This window comes from Ambystoma mexicanum, chromosome 6q, assembly GCF_040938575.1.
Source record: "Ambystoma mexicanum isolate Mex_15411 chromosome 6q, UKY_AmexF1_1, whole genome shotgun sequence".
Classification (NCBI taxonomy): Eukaryota; Metazoa; Chordata; class Amphibia; order Caudata; family Ambystomatidae; genus Ambystoma; species Ambystoma mexicanum.
This window is the reverse complement of record NC_090937.1, coordinates 1,482,220,581-1,482,240,978: the sequence shown is the minus strand read 5'-3', so window position 1 is coordinate 1,482,240,978 and position 20,398 is coordinate 1,482,220,581.

Below are 20,398 nucleotides of genomic sequence, written 5' to 3'. Positions count from 1 at the left end.
AATTTAGCTGTGCGGACATCCTAATTTCTTGCTGCTGTTTTAGATTCAAATTTAGCTGTGTGCACATCCTGTTTTTCTTGCTGCTGTTCTAAATTCTAATTTAGCTGTGTGCACATTCTGATTTCTTACCGCTGTTCTAAATTCTAATTTAGCGTGTGCACATCCTGATTTATTGCTGCTGTTTTAGATTCGAATTTAGCTGTGTGCACAACCTGATTTCTTGTTACTGTTCTAAATTCTTATTTAGCTGTGTGCACACCCTGCTTGCTGCTGTTCTAAATTCTAATTTAGCTGTGTGCACATCATGATTGTCTGCTGCTGTTCTAAATTCGATTTTAGTGTTGCGCACAACCTGCTTATCATGAGACTGTCCTGACACTTACACCTCCTCTCTTCTCTGTCTAGTCTGCTCTCTGTTCCCTCACCCTCATCATGTCCAAGTATGTTCACACTGTTCATTGGGATGACAGTGATTGGTTACCCCCTCTACTCTTGGTTGTTACCTGCTCCCTCACCCCCCTCAGTTCCCATTGTCTCTCTGTTTTGTTATGCCATTCAGCACAACACCCGCCATTCCCTTGCCTCTGCATGTTCACTGTGTTCTTTGCATATTATTTTCCCAGTGTTTTTCTCCCACTCGTGTTCCCTGTCCCCCCCTCCTACCTACTGCTCACCCCATGCCTCTGTGGCCTCAGCCTGGTTAAGTGCACCTCATTCTCTGTAGTTTGCTATGGCGCTCTCTATCTCTCCTATCTTCTCCAACTGCTTCTCTATCTCTTATCCTTCACCCCTTACTAAGTCTGGCAGGAAGAAACTCAAGAAGGACACACTAGGCTCTATCACAGGCCTTCCAATTGCAGACACCTATGTCACTGCCTCTGCCAGAGAGACTCTCACCAACATCCTCTTTGTTGGTCCCTCACTTGACATATGGACTCTCCACATGGTCGCTCTTCTCTCAGCTTTCCCTTCCTCACCCATCAATGGTGGCACCCACTGGGAGGTCCTTCTTGCCCTCTTATCCACCTCCAGGGTCATCCTCAATGTCTACCACAATGGTACCATCATGGTACAGGGTCCTCAACCCAACCTTCTGCTCTTTGATAGGCTTCTCCCTGCCTTATCAACCTCCCTTCTCCTTCTTCACCATCTCCTTCAACATCCCTGGCTCCCCTTTAAGCTGTGCTCACCCAGGCTCCCATGCTGCCTCCTAACCACCCTTCTACCCTCACCACGGCCTCCTTGCCGCCCCCCACCACATTGACAACCTTGTTAGCCTCCTCCTCTTTTGTGAACCTGCCACCCACTAACACTGCAACCCCTTCTGCACTGGCTCCCTTTCTCAACCACTGTGGACCCGGCTACCTTGCCGGCTTTGGCTCCTCCTCCCCCTTCCACCTCTGTCCCTCAGGCACTCTCGCCACTTATGGGGAATATCTCTGTCCCCTGCTCCCCCCGTAAGTCTTTCACTGATGAATCTGCTCCACATAGCCACGCTTAACACTTGCTCAGCTGTCAAACACTCCTCTGACATCTGCAACCTCCTTGAACTTCTGGATCTTGATGTTCCTGCCCTCACTAAAACATGGTTCAAGGATAGTTCTGTCACCAGATTTGACACACTTCTCCCAGAAGGCTACAAGATACTCTCGCTACCTAGACCAAGAAGACCAGGTGGGGGAGTAGCAATTTTCTTCCCTGAGTGGATCCCTGTGTCTGTCATTCCCACTCAGGCGTATTCATCCTTTGAGTGCCTGGTCTGCAGGCTCTCCGTCTCTCCTAGCTCTTCACTCCTGCTGGCTACCTACTATCGGCCACCTGGTCACCCCTCCCTCTTCCTTTCAGAATGGGCTGACCTGGCCTCCTCTCTCCTTTCCTCCTCCATTCAACTCCTCCTACTGGGTGATCTCAACATCCATCTCGACTCACCCGTTTCCTCAGGACCTTTCCGCAATCTTTGCGACTCTCTCTCTCTTTCCATCTTACCCTTTGGTCCAATGCACACTGCTAATCACACCCTGGATGCTCTCATCTCAACTAACATGCCTCTATTCATCCCTCTCACTACTTCTCTCTCCGTCCTCTTCTCTCACTTGAAGTGCTCTTCACCTCTTGCATCGGTAAGCCCAACACTGCTTCCCGTCTACAAGGTCATCCGACCCATGAAAAGAGTGTCAGTAGCTGCCTTTGCCTCCACCTACCCCTGTGTCTGACTCCCACCCTGATACAGCACTCTCTAACTTTAACCTCTCCTTTTCCAACACTCTTGATATTCTTGCCCCTGTCATGAGGGTACGACTGAAGCCTACCAAAAAGTGCAACTCTTGGTATGACGCTGAACTCTCTGCCCTTAAACGCAAGTGCAGTGCAGCAGAATGGAAATGGGATTCCTCGGGGGCACCCTCTGACAAACTAGCCTGCCGCCTCCTGCAAAGACAGTAAAGACTCTGCATCCACTCCAAAAAAAGAGTCTTTATTGAAGCCCCCATCTCCACGGCATCCAATAACATGGCCAAACTTTTAAAAGTCTGCAAGGAACAAGCAACCTTAACACAGCCTCCTCCACTATCGCACACACCCAGGCCCTTTGATCAGTCCTGGGTGCACACTTGATCTCACAAACAAAGGAAATCATATCCTCTCTCTCTTCCTCACCACTTCATGCACCAACATCTCTTGCACCACCCCTCCTCTCCTTCTCTCACCCCCGCCACACCTGATGAGGTCACTAGACAAGTCTGGTCTATAAAAGCCTCCTCCGAACAGGTGCTCCTCTGTCCCTCAATAACCATTAAGGACAACATTGACTCTCTTGACCCAGCCTTGGCCAAACTCTGCAACTGCTCATTTTCCACTGGAGTTTTCCCTACTGCTCTTAAGCACTCCCGTGTGCACCCTCTCCTCAAGACACTTTCTCCTGACGCTTCCATTCCGGCAAACTATCGTCCGATCTCTATCACTCCTTTCCTAGGCAAACTCCTCGAAGAGTTGATATTTCTCATCTTACCCACCACACTGAATCTGTTGGTTGTTTCCATGACCAACAGTCTGGCTTTAGAGCATCCAGAGGGACGGAAACTGCTCTTCTGAACACCCATGAAGATCTGGTCTCAAACCTTGACTCTAATGCTCCCTCTGTCCTCATTCTACTCGACCTCTCCTCTGCCTTCGATACAGTGAACCACAACACCCTGATCACATGCCTCCGTGATACCCTGGACATTACTGATCAGGCTCTGGTGTGGTTAAACTCCTTTCTCACTGACCGCCCTTCTAGGGTGGAATTGGGGTCCTTCATCTCCACTATCCCTCTATTTACGTGCGGTGTCCCCCAGGGACCTAACCTATCCCCCTGCTTTTTCAATGGCTACATGGCCCCCTCGGCTCGTATGATAGCCACCTTCACCTACAATTTTCAGTGTTACGCAGATGACATGCAGCTCTCCTTCAGGCTACCCCCAGCCTCTTCCTCTTCCTCTTCCTCACTTATACCTGACTGTCTGTCCGCAATTCAGTCGTGGTGTGCTGCAAATTACCTCTGCCTCAGTGCCGGTAAGACAGACAATTTATTCATCAGGATCCCTGCTCCTGTCTTCCCTATTGCTCTCTGGCAAGCCAACCTTGGCCCTGAGCCTCCACCTACCAATGAGGCAAAAAATCTGGGGGTCATCTTTGACTCCACTATATCCTTCTCATCTCACTAACATCTAAAAGAAGTCCCACTACCATCTGCACCTGATCAGAGGTATTCTACCTGATCTCACCTTCCCCCAGAGGCTCACCATCTCCAGAGCCTTGGTACACTCTAGGCTGGACTATTGCAACAACCTCTTTATCAACCTGCTCTACTTTACCCTCTGTCCTCTTCAACTCATCCAGAACAGAACCACAAGACTTATCCTTGGCCTCATGCCCAGGGACCACATCTCTCTGGCACTGAAATCCCTTTACTGGCTCCCTGTGGCTGCAAGGATTAAGTTCAAGACTCTTTGCTTTGTCCATAAGACTTTCTGGGGTTGGGGCCCACTCTACCTTCAATGCTCTCTTCCTAAATACTCACCTTCCCCACCTCTCCGCTCAACTTCCTCCATCTCCCTGCTGTTGGGCGCTTCTACAAGCAGAGACTTGGTGGGATATCTTTATCCTCTGCAGGTGCCTCTCTTTGGAACAGCCTCCCTGACTCTTTCTGTCTTAAGCCGGATTGCCTTAAGTTCCTGAAACTCGTCAAGGCCTGCCTCTTTGCCTCCTCCTTTTCTCTCCCCCTCCCTTGCTAACCACCTCTTTCTGCTCTCTCGCTCTCTCTTCTCTACTTCTGTTCAGTTCGCCCACTGGCAGCCTGGTGCACCTTCTGAGCCTCAAAGTCCCAAGCTTCTTCGCCAGTCTTCTACACTTGCCCCCGGGCCGTGCACTTGCCATAGCACAACTCAACTCATTTATGACCCATGAGTGTGGTATCTCTCTGCAATTAAAACAGGTTCTGACAGGACTGGGCACACTTGGCGACTGTCTGCCACCCCCCAACACCCTTCCCAGTTTCTGTTCACCTGCATAATCTGAATGTACCTTGCCTAGTAAGATCATTTGTCTTGTGTACCCTATATCTTCCCCTCCTATGCATGGTTTTGCTTTGAAACACTTGTGTATAAGCGCATAATAAACAATCAATCAATCTTCTAACTTCCCATCAGCTTTTGACCATGCTATCATTCTTCCTATTCTTAAGAAACCATCCCCGGATCCTGCTCTTCATTCTGATTTCTAACCTATATCTCACCTTCCTTATCCCTCTAAGCAGCTTCCACTCATCTTAACTCTAATTGCCTCATTCATCTTTTCCAGTGTGGCTTTTGTCCTTGTCACTCTACAGACACTGCTTTTCTTTCTGTTACTAACTTCCTACTATCGACTCACAATGCCACACACTCCTTGCTACTGGTACATTTGGATATGTCTGCAGCATTTCACACTGTCAACCATTCACTTCTGTTTGTTTCACTTGCATCTCATGGCTTCAGTACTTCTGCTCTTCATTAGTTTCATTTCTATCTCTCGAACCATACTTAATCTGTTTTCTGGGCTGGTTATTCTTCTCCTACACTTCTCTTCATATTGGTGTCCCTCAGGGTTCTGTCCTGGGAACCCTCCTCTTTTCACTTTACCCTATTCCTTTTGCCTCTATAATCACTTTGTTTGTTCTAGCCCATCACGTTTATGCTAATGACTCAGAACTCTTTCTATCCTTCTCTACATTTACCCATGCTATTCCCAATACAATCATTTCCTGTCTCCTTACTATCCAGTTTTTCATGTCTACTCAGTTCCTTCATCTTAATCCCTCCAAGACTGAAGTTCATTTTTTTCTCGCTACCGCTATCCCTCCTCCTTTTTCCATTTCCTTTCCCCCTAATTGTTTACCCGTTTCTCTTTCTGTCCGGAATTTTGATATATACATTGAGTATTCTCTTTTTTCTCACACATTGCTGTACTCTCCTGCTCCTGTCGATTTAACCTCTTTAATATTCAAAAAGCTAAACAACTAAGCTTTTTGTATCTTCTCTTGTTTTCTGTTGCCTCTTCTAATATTCAAGTCTTTTTCTAGGCCTTGCAGCTACTCATCTTTCTCCTCTCCTCTCCATGTATTATTCTTCTATTGGTCTTCTCTTCTCCTTATCCTATCTCTCCAGCACTGGCTTTACTTCGCTGGCTTCCTTTTTACTCCTGTTTGCTCTTTAAGTTCTGTTGTCTTGTCTTCAAATCTCTCCATAATCTAGCTCCTCTTTATCTCTCTTCACTTATATGAATCTATTCTCCCATGCGTATTTTACATTCTGAATCCTTGTTTCGTCTTAATGTTCCTTGTCCTTCCTGTGCTTTGTCTCGTTTCCGGTCCTTCTCTTTATTTGTACCTCTTCATTGGAACACACTTACTATCTCTACTCCTTCCTCCTATCCCATGTTACGTTCGCATCTCATAGACTATCTTCTTAAATTTGTATAATTTCTTTAATCATTTGTTCTCTTTGTTACCGTTTATAGTACTATGTAAAACGCTTTTGCGTAAAGCGATCTTGAAATATGAATACAATTCAAATGTATTGATTTAAACCTTAGCATATGCTCTGTATATTGTCACTGTGAATTGATTTGTTGAGTTTATTGTTACTTGCTTGTGTTTCTATGGTGTTTCTGGAGTGTAGGGAGTGAATTGTATAGTGGTCTAAAATACTGGAGGCTGCACTAGGATCTAGGCGTTCAAATTGGCCACTTGTTGAGGAGTCCTGAATTATTTCGGTTGTTTCTCTCTGGTTTTCTTCAATGTTTGTTTCCTTGTAGTATTCATTGTTCTCTTTAAGGTACTGCAACGCCTCTCTGACTTTGGTTAAGTCTTTTGTAGCTACACCATTTACCAGGATTATCAAACATTCGTGTATTGGCCTTTGCACTCGTAGAGTGTCTACATTTTCTTTCAGATCTAACAGTAAATAAATTACTTTACCACAAATGCCTTTGAGTAATTTGGTGGGAGGTAATTTAGCAGTTTTTGGTTGAAGGCGTATTATTGCTTGAAATGGGTGCACTGTTTGTATTATAAAGCTCTCATACAAATTAAGCTGCTCGTGAAGGCCTTTGGTTATTGTCAATTTTTGAAGTGCAGTATGTGCACAGTATGGAGGTGTTGGTAATGTTGTACTTGATTTCTGCTAGAAGGTACAGAGCTAATTGAAACCATTGGGATTCCTTGTTGCCTTCTATTTTCAGAATGCTAACATTTTAATACAGTGGAAGGTGCTTTTGCATGCTGTTCCACAAATGCAGGTGAAGGAATGTCAGCGTATTCCAGTGTACTTGCGCACTGGACAGAAGTCCATAGTTTGTAATATTTTCATTTTTCTATTGTTGGTGCCTTTGACATACATACTGATTGAAGAATTGCTGCACATTATTTATTAGACATGGGCTGACATTGCACATTGATGTGCAAGTCCATAAGTAGGTGAGGCGTGTTGGTTTGATGGATTGGAGAGTGCCATCTAAGTTTAATGGAGATATTGTGAAAGAAGTGTTTCTTCTTTCATTATGGTATTGGCTATCTTTTCCTATCCTCTTCCACATTGATGTAAGGCAATTTGGTTAGTTAGTTGTTGTTTGTAGGATTCTTCATTGAAGTATGGCTCTGTGTTGGTGGTGTGACTCATCTCACCTGCACATATGTGGCCAAAGGTATCTATGGTGACATTGCATTTGTTTCATATTACTGCTTGTAATTTACCAATTAATCTTGTTAGTAGTTTCATTCTCTTTAAAGTTACTATAAACAATGTCCACTTCACACTTATAGCAGTGTCTATAAGTGCTTCCAGGATGACTTTTTTGTGGTAGGTTTTGAGGGTGCTGGCCTTGGAGGCAAGACGACACGAAGCAACATAGGTTCGATCCCCGGGTCCGCGCTTAGAAACCTCTGGGTATTTAAGCGCGTTATAAATACGCAACTAAGACAAAAAACTATTAAGCAACTGAAAAACAAACAATTCCTGTAACAGCGCCTTGATGTCCATGGGCTGTGTGAGCGCTTTAAAAATGCAAAATAAATAAATAAAAGGAAGTGGTTGAGTGTGATTTCGGTCCTCTATTTGTAAGGGTGTGAAGGACTCTGTGGTGGAATTCTTTTTGTAAAATTAGTTTTCTTGAATGCTTGCTTGTGATTACACTACTATTTGTACTTAGGAGTAGTCTGGGTTGGACTGTATTTTGTGGTTTCCTTTACATTCTCAGATTTTACCAGATCACCTACACTGTCTTTACTGGTAGATGGATTAGTTTTCCTTACTATCTGGATTAACTGTTCTCCTGAACCTTTCTGTTTACGTTCAGATTGCAGTGGATGGGTATTTTCTGTGTTTGTAGGTTGTGTGGCTCTCTTTCTGCGTTGCTTTCTAAGGAATTGCCATTTAGTAGGCATTTTGTAGTAGCTGTTGGCGAAGAAAGGGAAGTGTGGGTGTGCACATTTTCACATGCATATGTGTACAATGTGCGGCAGTGGGTGAATGGGAGGGTAGGCAGCTAGTTAAGTGCAAGTGTGTGGCAGTGTAGTGGTGTGCAAGGTTAGGTTGGGGACACTATGTTAGTATGTGGGTGTTATTGTAATGGTGGTGACATAAGAAACACTTAGCACCTGTAGAGGTGTGATTAGTAACAATGAAGTACATACTGCTGGGTGGGCACACATGTATATGCTACAGTAGAATATTAGTGCACTGGTTTAGTAAGACACACACGAGTATACTGCTATTGTACTTACTTTGTTGATTGCAGAGAGTAGGCTTCTTCTAGGCTGTATTTTGAAGTGTGTACACTCCAGTAGCTTCCCAGAGACTGGTCGGAACTGCTCCTGTATAAGAAGACGGTAAGAAAATATGTTGGCTAATGACACACTTCTTACATTTGTACATTACATTTTTGAGAACTGTAGGGGGATGTCTTGGCAGGAAGATGAAGTGTGTTTGTATAAGTGGAAGGTCTACAATATGAAGGGTGGTTGGGAGTAAATGCATATTTGTTAAGGGAATTGTAAAAAAGACGGAACAAAAGAACACAGTAACCTTTTTTGTCTACCAATGCGTGTTGCAGCCAAATGGAATCTTTGCCACCACTGTAGGAGCATTTTCACGGTATGTGATGGGAGGCACAGTAGTACAAATTTTGAGTATGTTATGGAGATGTAGACCTAGGTACTCTGTTGCTACGCATGGTGGTTAGTTCTCAACCTTTCATGGCTCTTGGCGGGTGAAAACAACTGATGTTGTAATTGGCGTGTGAAAGCCCATTCATTTTTATGGGCGTTTAGGGAGCTTGGCGGGTGAGACAGCTGCATAAGTGGTGGGTGACAGCCGCCAAAAGCATGTGATTTGAGAGGTATGCAGATGTATAACACAGTTGGCACTGTACTGTAGAAACATAGTAATACCTACTGGGTGTGCTGATGGGTAGTGATGCTGATTTTAGTGGATGCACAGCACGAAGATCGTTCACCCGTAATTGCTCGTGGAGGTGCTTTTCATTTAGAAGATATATCACCTCTGAATCAGTAACAGCTGTTACGCACTGTTCATTAGATGTGATACAATTAAATGCACACTTCTTGGTTGCAATTGGTCTATGCGTATTTAATAGTTTAACAGTAGCCAATCAGGGAGTGCTGCTGAAAGACTACTTGAAAGGGAAGAAGGACTGGACATGCTCTACTGGGCCATGGCCCTCGTGGTAGCAGGGGAAATCACACGTGCTAAATGGTGTTCTTCGTAACATGCTTGGTATGGAAATGGGACTACGGTTAAGCGATTCACGTGTATGCATGCTTTTGTTTTCCATGGTAGGATGTTGTTTTGTGCCCATGATAATGTTAGTGCTTGTAGTGTGAGGTTTGTTAGTGGCAGCAAATTTTCTTGTCCTGTATTGCAATTAGTAATCTGTTACAGTACATCCTATGTACGCTGCAGACACACATGTAGTAATATACAGAGGACAAGCCGAGAGCAAAACATAACAAGGAGCACAGAAGAAGCCAAAATTAGAAATGTACACTTGGCATAACTTCTACGTAGGCGCCGATTTTTCATTATGCTTCAAATGTTTTTGAGTAGCCCGGTACACTGGACAATATGTTGGCAAAAGCCACACCTTTTGGAGGAGTGCACGTGCTACATCCAGGTATTGTGAGGGTGGCTGCAATGGAAATGGGACTGTGCAGGAGTTGGGATTGGTCAATATTTTTTTATTTTTTATTTTTATTGTTTTGGTTGAAATTAATCAACCTTTCAATATTTATATTTAACATGTTTAGAAAAGCAGATCATACAAAATGTATAAAAGAACAGATAAAAATGTCCCATGGAACATATTTTTCACAATCTTTAAAACAAAACCCATTTGACAAGGTGGAAGAAAAGGTATTAATCTGAAAATTTGCAAAACAAAGTGCTTTTGAAAACTTCTAATTGTTCCCTTTGCACAAAGCTCCCCCAGCAAACAAAAACATCCTCAGTCAGCATGTGTTGTTCAATGCGTGGTCAGATCAAAATCTGACAGTCTCCAATGTTTGTATTGACTAATAGATCGCTTAGTGATGTTATTTAGGGTGCTTCTATTTGCAGGCTGTCCAAGAAATTAATGGTTGCTATCTGAAGCACTAATTGAGCATTGCGCAAAATGATGTCCCAACATGCACCATATTGCGAGTTACCCAGGAACCTACAGTGTTTATCATAGTGGATTTGCCTTAAATACCTCAATGCCAAACATTCTGTGACCAAGTGTTCTAGAGTTTCTGCGTTTTTGGCATCATTACAAAATCGGCACACATTTGCATGGGGTTCCAACAAGCAACGCTTAACCAAAATTTCCTTTACAGGCCACAAATTGAAACACAGGCGTAAGATTGACTGTCTATAATGTGGCGATGGAACTCTTAAGGCAACGTCTGCAGTTTTCTTGGAGGGACCTACTAACACTGCCATCTTTATAAGTTACACATCTGTCACATGCAGAGATCCAGTCTAAATCATATATTTTCCTTTTCGCTTTGTCCGGATTCAAAACCAGCAGCTCAATACTTATGTCATTCTTAGTTAGAATTTCGCATATATGATGTACCCATTTGACCATGAAAGAGTGCTTTGTTGAAAACATATAGGTAGCCAGCACTTTCAACACAATGTTGACATCTTTGGACATTAAGCATTTTCAAAACAGTGCGCAGCATCTCCAATTGTATAAAGCACACAAAGACACCAAACCCAATTCATATATTATCCACGTATGTGGAACACAATTCGGGATATGCAGAATCTTCCTCCAAAATGTGATTTCCCATTTATCAAACTGAGAACCTGCTATTTTTGGGAAGGATTCTAGGCCATACAAGATGGCTGGTACTGCCTTCTGTTTCCAATATGTCAATGCTGGATTGAGAGAGAACTTCCCATACCTATGCATTATGTTTTGTGTCTGACAAATGGCGGTGTTGATTTTACTATCAATATAATCAAATTGGCTCTTTGAGTTTGAAACTCCTTCAAAGCATGTGCCCAAATAATTATATGTAGTAACCATTTGCAACTGTACTTTGTTTACCGCCCAAGAGAATTGACTCCAAACTACTTTCGCTGGTGAATATTCAACCACCCGTGTTTTTTCATGATTTATTTTAGGTTCATTATTTTGTATACATTCCTGAAAAGCTGACAACAATGTTTGGAGACCCATTTGTGTTTTTCAAATTAAAATGAGGTCATCTGCATATGCATATAGTAGATGTTTTATAGAAACATTGGCAGCTTTGGGGGAATCTGATTGTACCTCAGAGAAAACATTTTGCACATCCTGAATATAATAGTTGAACACAGAGGAAGCCAATGAACAACCCAGTTTGAATCCACGGGCTGTGTAGATCGGTGCAGACAAACTACCTTGCATTGAGAGTCTGACACAAATAGACGTGTTTGTGTGTAGTTCTCGAATTATCTCAAAGATGGTATGTGGGCAGTTGTCTCTAGTTAATTTCTCAAATAATTTCACTCGCAACACTGAATCAAAGGCTGAATGCAAGTCCACAAAATCAAAAAATATTGGTTGTTTTGTGGAAGGGCATTGTGCCTTAATAGCATTCAAGCACATTAAATTGACATGCGTACACAAGCCTCGCACAAAACCAGTCTGGTTCGGGTCACGTAAATTGTTAGCTAGTGTCCAATTATTAAAGTGTTTCAGTACCAATTTGGTAAAGATTTTCCCAGGCGCATCTAGCAGCGCAATTGGCCGATAGTTCAGTGGAGACATGCGATCACCCTTTTTGAATATTGGTATAATCAAGGACGTTTTCCATGTCATTGGCACTTGTGTTCTTATTGTAGTTTTAAAGATGTTACATAAAATTCGTGCCCATTGAACTGGGTTATTCTTAAACATGTACTTGGTAAATCTATCCGGACCAGCGGCTCTAGAGGAGCTTGCATGTTTGATTAAGTCTTCAATGTCTGATAATTCAAAGTTCAATTGCCAATTTGAGTTATCTTGGGAGGTATATGGTGTTGAAATGAAGATTGGATCATTATACAGAGTGGTATAATGTTCAATCCACTTATTTTCATTTATCATATTAAGTTGTGCATCAACCTGCTTGTCAGATGTTTGACCATTTAGGATCTGCCACATCTCTGCAGAGTTTCTATTTTTCATTGCTAAATTCATATGCACCCCATCGTGTTGTAATAATAGATATTTATGTGCTTTGAGCCAGTTCTTGTATGTGTTCTTTGCATTCTTCAAGGCCAGTTGACATGCTGGAAAACCCAAGGCTAAGAGCTGTCTTCTCTATTTCTTATATGCTGCACGTCTACTTAAAATTTCAGAGTCATATGTATGCTTGTGTTTTGGATGACCATTCTTCTTTGTTGTTAGGGTGTTAGTATAAAAGGCTAGTAACTCTATATATGGCGCTGGAGCAAGTGATGTATTGCTCTCTAGTTGGTGCATGAAGGACGATAGCTTGGGGGCAGTCCAACTTATCCTATTTTTTGCCATGTTCATTACTAAGCCTGTAGTGGCAAAATTCTCCCTGGGAGTGGGTAACCCACACATCATGGTCAGTGACAGAAGTTTATGATCACTATATGATAAAGTAATAATGTCCAAATGCTGTAAACATTGAAATAATAATTGATCAGCATAAATGTAATCAATTGTACTTTTCAAGTTGTTACGAAACCAGGTTGCTTTTGCCGGGATGTCACCCTGAGTGGCTCCATTTACCATATTGTACTGTCTTTCTTCCATAAAGGAAGACCAGATCCGAACTTGGAGGGGAGGGGGGGGGCGTTTTGTATGCAAGCAATCCAAATTAATGTCTCCTAATATGATGGTATAGGTGATATCCTTGGCAATGTATACTAACTGTAGTATACACCTTAATCCTGTATAAAAGGCCTCATCATTTAAGGCAGCAGGATTTCAATATACATTTATTAATGCAATTTTGAAGTTGCTAGCCAAAATTTTTACCAATAGTATGTGTTCACTTTCAGCATCCCACTTCACAATGGATAACCCTGAGTTTAAATTCACTGCCACCAACAGTCCAGATGCTGGTCTTCCTCCAGTTATTCGAGCAGGAAATAGCACTACATCGTAGCCGTCCCACACTGGTGGACATGTTAACCATGTTTCCTGTAGGTCAATGATGTGAAACACATGTGGAAAGTATGAAATGGCAGCTCTTAAATGTGAATTACCCCTTGAGTTCCAGCAAGCAATAAATAATTTATTAGCTGGAGATGGCAGTGATGGCTACTGATATGTTGCCATTTGAGCATTCATACTTCTGATTCTGGTTGCCTCTGTCCGTTGATAAATGTTTGTTTTGGGTGTGTTTATAAGAGTGTTTCTGCCAACTCTAGCTCGAACTTCAGAATGAATTTGTGGGTGTGGTGTGTAGGAACAGATTGTGGCATAATGTTTCTTTGCCAATAGGAGTGGACATGGCTACAGGGATGGGTGTCCCATTAAGTAGGTGCACTATATGGCTGTTGGGCAACTCATGGATACATTGGGTACAACTTTACGCAGAGTGTTGTGCACTAGCAGCCCACCTTGGTTTTGATAATGTTGCCGTGCACTGGCACAGAATACGTGGTATGCAGTGGGTCCATGTGGGTCCTTTTTGTGCTAGTTTGGTGACGCTTCCTCATCCAGACATTATTATTGTTAATTGTGGAGGCAACAGTTTAGGGCATGTTACTGGCATTTCACTGCAGTTTGCAATGAAGAAGACATTTTGCCAACTAATGGAAATGTTTCCAAATTCACACATAGGGCCTCATTACGACCCAGGCGCTAAGGGATTACCGGTACCGGTAAGGTTACCCGTACTGGTAATCCCTTAGCGCCTGATTACGAGGTCCCTTTGCGGGACCCGACCTTAACAGCTGTTAAGGAATGGACCCACAAAGGGACCTTGGTGCCAATTACGGTACCGCAATTTGCGGTACCGTAATTATCACCTTCCCCATTCACATTATGCCCTATGGGGCAAAAATGGGAATGCGGAAGGGCCATGGAGGAAGGGGGAATTACCGCCCCGCCAACCTTGTAATGGGGTGGTAATTCCCCCTTTCTCCATGGCGGAGTCGGTAAATTACCATCCTGGACCATGGTGCTATTAGCACCATGGTTTTCCGCCTGGGTCGTAATGAGGCCTATAATCTTTTCTCGCATTGCCCAGAGGCAGAAGTAACTGCGTTCTTCCTTCAGTGGTCCACAAATGGAGAAAGTGCGGCACAATGTTTTCAAGGCTGTGTGCGCTTTTCTCCGCGATGTTGGCATGTTCTCATTCCACAATGAAAATATAACCTTTCATAACAGGAATATTTTTTGTTCAGATGGAGTTCATCTGACTGATGCTGGCAATTAGATCTTTCTGCCTAATATCCAAAATGCCGTACAGCGCTTTAAGCAAGTGTAGGATGCATTTTCCCAGTGGTCCTTCCCCATTTGTAATGTTTAAAATATAAATACTACCAAAAAGCTCTTTCAGAGCCACTACTTCTTTGTGGAAATGCTTACAATGCTTTTGAAGGCGTCTCACCGCTAATTGTTGCCATCTCTGTACGCAGTGTTAATAGGCTCTGTCACTGCCTGCATGCTTCATTTAAAGTTATATTTTTGAACACTGGAAGGTGGCTCTGAAAAGAGCCTTTTTGTTCGCCCCGCTTTCTGGCTGTGTAGCTTTTCTCCTGTTTTTATAATAGACATCAGAGAAGAAAGCAGTGGAGAAGCTCTTGTAGACAGTGCAATGATCGTGAAATGGAAATTGTTTATAGTAATTTTGAAAGGAATGAAACCACTGACAAGATTAATTAATAAATTGCAAGCACTACTTCGCAACAAATGCAATTTCAACGTAGACACATTTGGCCACGTCTGTACATGTGAGTGGAGTCACATCACCAACACAGAGCCATATTTCAATGAAGAATTCTACAAACAAGAACAAACTAACCAAATTGCATTACATCGGAGTGGACGAGGGTTTGAAAAGATACACAATACCATAATGGAAGAAGAAACACTGCTTTCAGAAATATCCCCATCCAACTTAGATGTCACTCTCCATTCCACCAAACCAACACGCCTCACCTACAAATGGCCTTGCACATCAATGAGTTACATTCGCCAATGCCTAATCAAATCTTTGCAGCAATTCATCAATCAGTATGTCAAAGGTAACAAGAAAATAAAAATAAAAATACTGCAAACTACATACTCATATCCAGTTTGCAACTACACAGGAATACAAGGACCTTCCTTAGACTCTATTTCTGGACCTGCTTGCAAAAGCACATTCCACTGTATCGAGATGTTAGGAACCCAACATTCAACAGTCAGAAATCTAGTTTACAAACTATACTATGCAAAAGGTCCAGCTTTAGCACCACAATATTTAAATGATATTCTCCTACAAGGTACAGCCAAACAAGTGCTCGAAGAAATAGAGCACATCCAAAGTAAATATTGTGGAACTGAAGAGCACTAACAAACTCCAGCATTGTCAGACAACAGTCCTGACAACAGTGCAGCTATCAACTTTTATGTCACACATACATAAAAGAAATAAAAAAGTTCAAAAGCACATCTTTTGAAAGGCTAGACCAAGTATTTGTGTGTTGTCATAGAACTTTCAATAGAAAGAGCACCAAAACTGTCGATATAATGAAGAAAATAGAAGGCAATGAGGAATCCAAATGGTTTCAATGAGCTCTGTACCTTATAGCTATATACACTGCAGCAGCTTCATTTGTATGAGAGCATTATAATCCAAACAGTGCACCCATTTCAAGCAATAACACTGAGAGGCATTTGTGGCTAAGTAGTTTATTTACCATTAGACCTCAAAGAAACTGTAGACACTCTACTAGTGCAAAGGCCAATAGAAGGACCTTTTATTATCCTGTTAAATGGCATACCTACAAAAGACAAAACAATTTGGCGGCAACTACTGGATTTAAGCAAAGTAAGGGACGCATTGCAATACCTTAAACAAAACAATGAATACTACAAGGAAATAAACGTTGAAGAAAACCTGAAAGAAACAACCGAAATAATTCAGGACTCCTCAACAACTGGCCAATTTGAATGTCTAGTTCCTAGTGCTGCCTCTAATATTTTAGACCACTATACAATTCACCGCTGTACTCCAAAGACACCATAGACGATGCACTATAAACATATCAAATGAGGCAAGCTAAAGGGGAGCCAATCAGTATATGGGAAAAAAGTGTAGAAGCACAAGCCTTTCCTCTACTCTTCCTGACTTGAAAAGGTGGGAGGTATGATGAAAGAGGCACACAAATAACAGCATCAGAATACCGCTGTTTATGAATGTATTCTGAAGACCCTAGATTTAGACAGAAAGTGGTGTACTTTTTCCACCGCCGTTTTGAAAGTGAACTGGCAATGCTATGCCATGGAGTTTCCCACACATTGAAAACAGGGTCCCATTTCCAAAACATGCAGGCTACACAGCTACTTCAAAAGGTGCAGGAGTAGGATGTAGTTTTACAGGCAAGTATTACAAATCTCTTGGCAAACATGCGTGGTGCAAAAGAGTACTGGGTCTGACAGCAATCAGATGTACGGTGCATGCTACGTAACCTTGTCCCACCCACATGGTTTGTCACTTTAAGTTGTGCAGAGTATGCATGGGAAGACTTACACAGTTTCCTACGCATAGCAAACAAAAACAAAACAGGCGTAGACATAGATCCTAGATTTAGACAGAAAGTGGAGTACTTTTTCCACCTCCGCTTTGAAAGTTAACTGGCAATGCTATGCCATAGAGTTTCCCACACATTGAAAACAGGGTCCCATTTCCAAAACATGCAGTCTACACAGCTACTTCAAAAGGTGCAGGAGTAGGATGTAGTTTTCCAGGCAAGTATTACAAATCTCTTGGCAAACATGCATGGTGCAAAAGAGTACTGGGTCTGATAGCAATCAGATGTACGGTGCATGCTACGCAACCTTGTCCCACCAACATGGTTTGTCACTTTAAGTTGTGCAGAGTATGCATGGGAAGACTTACACAGTTTCCTACGCATAGCAAACAAAAACAAAACAGGCGTAGACATGAAAACACCAGGAAAACTTTGCAGTCTTGATCCAGTAAATCTTTCACAGTACTTCCATCATAGCTTTCTTGCCATGCTGCACTTCATTTGCAATAAAGCACTTCCTCCCTTCTAAGAAGTGAAACATTTGTTTTGTAGAAAAGAATATCAATTCAGAGGAGCACCACACATCCACATGCTTTTGTGGATTAAAAATGCTCCTATATTTGGTGAGGAGAGTGATGAAACTGTTTTGCAGTTCATTCACAAATATGTCACTTACGAAATCCCTTCAGAAAGTACACATAGTGACCTACACGCACACATTTTGCAATTGCAAAGACACAATTGTGGCAAGTATTGTCAATGCAAATATAAGAGCAGAGGAAAATACTACACCAAATGCCACTTTGGTTTCCCTAGACCAGTGTCAACAACAGGGCAAGTAAACAGCTTCATGTCTTCAGTTAGAGACAGTATGAAAGGGAAATCTTTTAAGAACACATACTGCAAAAAAAGGAGCAAAGCATCAAAGTACATCAATGATTACAATGCAATAATTGCCCTCCTATGGAATGCTGATGTTGATGTACAGTACATTGCAGACAATTCCACTGCAGTTTCACGATATGCCACAGCCTACTTAACCAAAGCAGAGAAAACAGAACTTAATGACCTCTGGGATGACATTTCATATGACAAAACACTGGCACAAAAATTGTACAGCATTGGCATAAAAATGCTGTCCCACAGAGAATGTGGCTGCTACGAAGCCGCAGACTGTTTAACCGGCACCACCTTATATGGGAAATCTGAAAACATATTGTGGCTAAGCCTTGGTACTGCTGCATCAAGAAAAAGAGTACTTAAATCGTACAAAGACATAGAAACACTAGCCAAAAGCCATCCCAACAGCCAGGACATTTTGAAGAACAACTTATTGGACACATACTACCCGAACAGGAGTATTACGTTAGAACCCTTGTGCCTGTACCAGATAGACCAAAACTTTGCATACAAAAATAACATTAAAGCAGATGAGAAAACAAGTAGATACAGAGTGGAAAGTTGTGAAGGCAGCCTGGTGAAACTTACCAAACACAGCCTAATTAATCATATGAAATTGTCATGAAAAACTCCTCAACACAAAGAACTATGCTGCATGGAGAAAAACAGAAGATTTATTAGGCACCCATGCCTCCTATGAAGATGCTTTCAATGCAAGTGAAAGTACAATCGCAGATGAAATCTTTGCACGGTACAACAGCATATTGAACAATGAACGCCAACAAGAAGAAGAAGTCAAGCACAACTAAATGTAGACACTTCTGAGAGCAGTGAACCTTCTGTAACAGGCAGCCAAGAATCAAATGAGGCAGAATTAGCCATGACGGCTGGTCAAGTGGCACAGCGAGTAGAGCGCTCGCTTTGACATCTGTGCAGAGCCTGCTAAAGCAGGTTCGAATCCCGGCTGGGCCAAACTCAGCCTTTCATCCTTTCGAGGTCGATAAATGAGAACCACACACCGTGGGTAATGCCAAATTATTATTATCATTATTATTATTATTAGCCACCATCATCATGTTTAAGTATGAGCAATCTGCAGAAAAGTTGGCTGTCCTGAAATCCCAACTGAACAATGAGCAGCGTACCGTTTTTCTAGAAGTAAGTGAAAAAATTGAACATGGTCTCTACAGCACAAAAGTAAAAACTTGCACCTGTGATAACTACACACCTGTACTTCTGCATGTAAGTGGTGAAGCTGGGTCAGGGAAAACATTTGTAATAAAAATGATCAGTAAATACTTCAGATAATTAACAAATAACCTTTCACTGTTGTAATCGCCCCTACAGGTTTGGCTGCCTACAACATAGGTGGAGTCACTCTACACCCATCGCTACTCTTTCCAGTAGAACACCAACCCAAATTAGAGTACAATAAACTTACAGCAGAATCTGCTATGGAGCTGCGCAGAGTTTTGAAACAAATAAAAATGCTCCTAACAGAAGAATTGAGCATGGTTTCCAACCTAATGTTGACTTTGATTCACCTCATATTGCAAGAGGTCCTCAAAACAGACTACGAAGAACTCTTTGTCATTGTTTTTGGAGATCTTCTTCAATTAACACCAGTGAACGGTGAACCTAACTTCAAAACCTTAGGACACAAAGTGTGCCGTAAAAGTCTTGGATGCATTGGGAATGTAAATCTCTGGCAACATTTCCAATACAGACAACTAACTCAAAACATGCATCAGTCTGCAGACCTCACCTACACCAACATTTTAAAAAAACATACGGATTGGTGTGCTAACAAAGGAAGTGCAGTCTACCCTCAATACCAGACACATCCATGAGCAGTATGGGCGTAACACATGTGCTACTGATCTCATAGAACAATTAGCTCACAAAAAAGGCACCTGTGTGTCCGTAATGCCAACTCTAGCAAGCTGTAGACAATGGGCCTCATTACGACCCTGGCGGTAAGGGGTTTACGCCAGCGTTAGCTGCGCCGACCCCTTACCGCCAATTACGAGGTCCCTTAGCGCCATGGAGGTTTTAACACCCGCTTTTAGCGGGTGTTAAAATCCATGGCGCTAAGGGACCATGGAGTTAATTACGCCACCGTAATTTACGGTGGCGTAATTAACGCCTTCCCCACTCCCATTATGCCCTATGGGGCAAAAATGGGAATGGGGAAGGGTAAATGGGGATTGGGGACTTACCGCCCCGCCAAGGTCGGAATGGGGCGGTAAGTCCGCCAACCACCATGGCGTAAACGTAGTTTACGCCATGGTGGTAAAGTGACGGCCCAGGCGGTAACTTACCGCCTGGGTCGTAATGAGGCCCAATTTAATGCAACAATGTTGAAAAAAGAAAAACAACCACTCGTGCAAATTCATGCCACAGACAAACTGGTCGTACACGGTATGACAATATCAATGTGTCAAAAAGGCATAGCACGACTACAAACTTTAGAAAACTCTATCTCTAAAAAAGCAGGTTTGGAGAACATTTTAACATTATGTGTCAACTGCAGAGTAATGCTGAAGTGTAACCTTGAGGTAGAGCAAGGGTTAGTTAGTGGAGCAATTGGTACAGTTGTTGGCTTCCAGACATACCCATGGGACAACAGAATTCAGTTTGTCAACATCCAGTTTGACAAACTTTAAGAAGTTAAAAAGATTGGACGCACAACAGCACAATTCTTTCTTTTCAAAGACATGTATGTATGCAAA